We start from the raw sequence: 1,684 nt of genomic DNA, 5'->3' as shown, positions 1-1,684 counted from the left end.
CTTTCTCTTGCCTCATCCTTCTTCTGGTAACAAACCCTCTACCTTGACCCCAGGGGTGGGCATGTAACTCAGGTTAGCCAGACAATAGGCCTTTTTGCCAGAATGTCTGCATTTCTTTTCTTTTCTTTTTTATTTTTTAAAATTTACATCCAAATTAGTTAGCATATAATGTAACAATGATTTCTTTTTCTTTCTTCTTTCTCTTTCTTTCTTCCTTCCTTTCTTTTCTCTTTCTTTCTTTCTTTCTTTCTTTCTTTCTTTCTTTCTTTCTTTCTTTCTTTCTTTCCTTCTTTCTAGTTCATTTATTTAATCTCTACACCCAACACAGGGCTCAAACTCACAACCCCAAGATCAAGAGTCACATGCTTTCCCAACTGAGCCAGCCAGGTGCCCCAGGATGTTTTTCTTTTTAACTCAAGGAAAGATAATTTCTTTTCTGGTCTGAGACTATAAAGTAAAAGGGTTTGGGAGGAAGCATCTTGAGACAGTGAGGCTATCACTCAAAGAGATGCAGAGAGGGAGGAAAGCAAGGAGAGAAGAGGAAGAGAGACAAAGTGACAGTATTTTCATCCCCAGTCACCCCAAGTCCAGCTCCATCCCCATACTTCCCATGATTTGCTTTTGTGTGCAACATGTCATCTCCTGTTTAAACTAGGTTACTTTGAGTTCTATCATTTCCAACATAAGAATCTTGGCTAATATGCCTGTCTTCAAATTCCATATAATTTAATATGGCAGCACATCAAAAGTGCTTATATGAGGTACACACAGGACTCCTGGGGGTCTGGTTATATTGTTGACTCTAGAAAAGATTCAGGATTGTTCATGTCACAATAATTCATTGAATTATACATTTTTGTACATGCAGTTTTTTTGGGGAAAAGTCCTTAATGATGACCACTAAAAAAATAATACTATATATACATAAGAAGGGGAAAAATGTCATATGACTCAAGCCATAAACAATAGATTTTATTTGAATAAGTGCGGGGAAGGAAAAAAGCTATTCTTCTACCCTTTTGTGTTCTATAACTGAGACCATGAATTAAACTGACAAAAAAAAAAACCCCAACAAAACCCCAGATTAATGGGGGGGAAAACATATAAATATTATTTGATGTCAATATTTTAATGTTTATGCACACAGAGGGCTTCATAGAAAAGAACTGAAGGCCTAAGGAAATGGTTAGACCCTGGGGTTTATATACCATTTTAACAAAAAACAATAAATTGCGGAGAAGTGACAAGATAAGGGAAAAGGAATTTGGATTCCTGGGAGTGGTCAGTTATGGGAAAGTCAATATAGTGGTAAACTAATGAAAGGTAAGGTTTGTTTGTGCAGACACAACTCCATATGGACTTTCCGTCCCCAGTGATAAGGGTTGTTCTCTTCCTGGTTGGTGGGGGGGGGGGGGAACACCTCCACTAAGAGTAATTTATGTCCTGTGTTTTTAAAAAGGAGGGAAGAAAAGAAGCTCCTTATGTGTTTATTGCTTAATTGCCTTCAGCAAAAAAAAAAAAAAAAAAAAAAAAATTATTATCATCTTTTGGCCAAAGTAGCACATTTCAGTGTGGCATGTTCTCCTCTCTTTCATAAGTGAACTTAGAATCAAGTGTACATAGTACTTTTTAAGATTACAGAGCATTAATAATTCACACTCTTGCTGCTCACAATTCTATGGTA

The sequence above is a fragment of the Leopardus geoffroyi genome, chromosome B2, assembly GCF_018350155.1.
Source record: "Leopardus geoffroyi isolate Oge1 chromosome B2, O.geoffroyi_Oge1_pat1.0, whole genome shotgun sequence".
NCBI lineage: Eukaryota > Metazoa > Chordata > Mammalia > Carnivora > Felidae > Leopardus > Leopardus geoffroyi.
Note: the sequence above shows the minus strand (reverse complement) of the source record.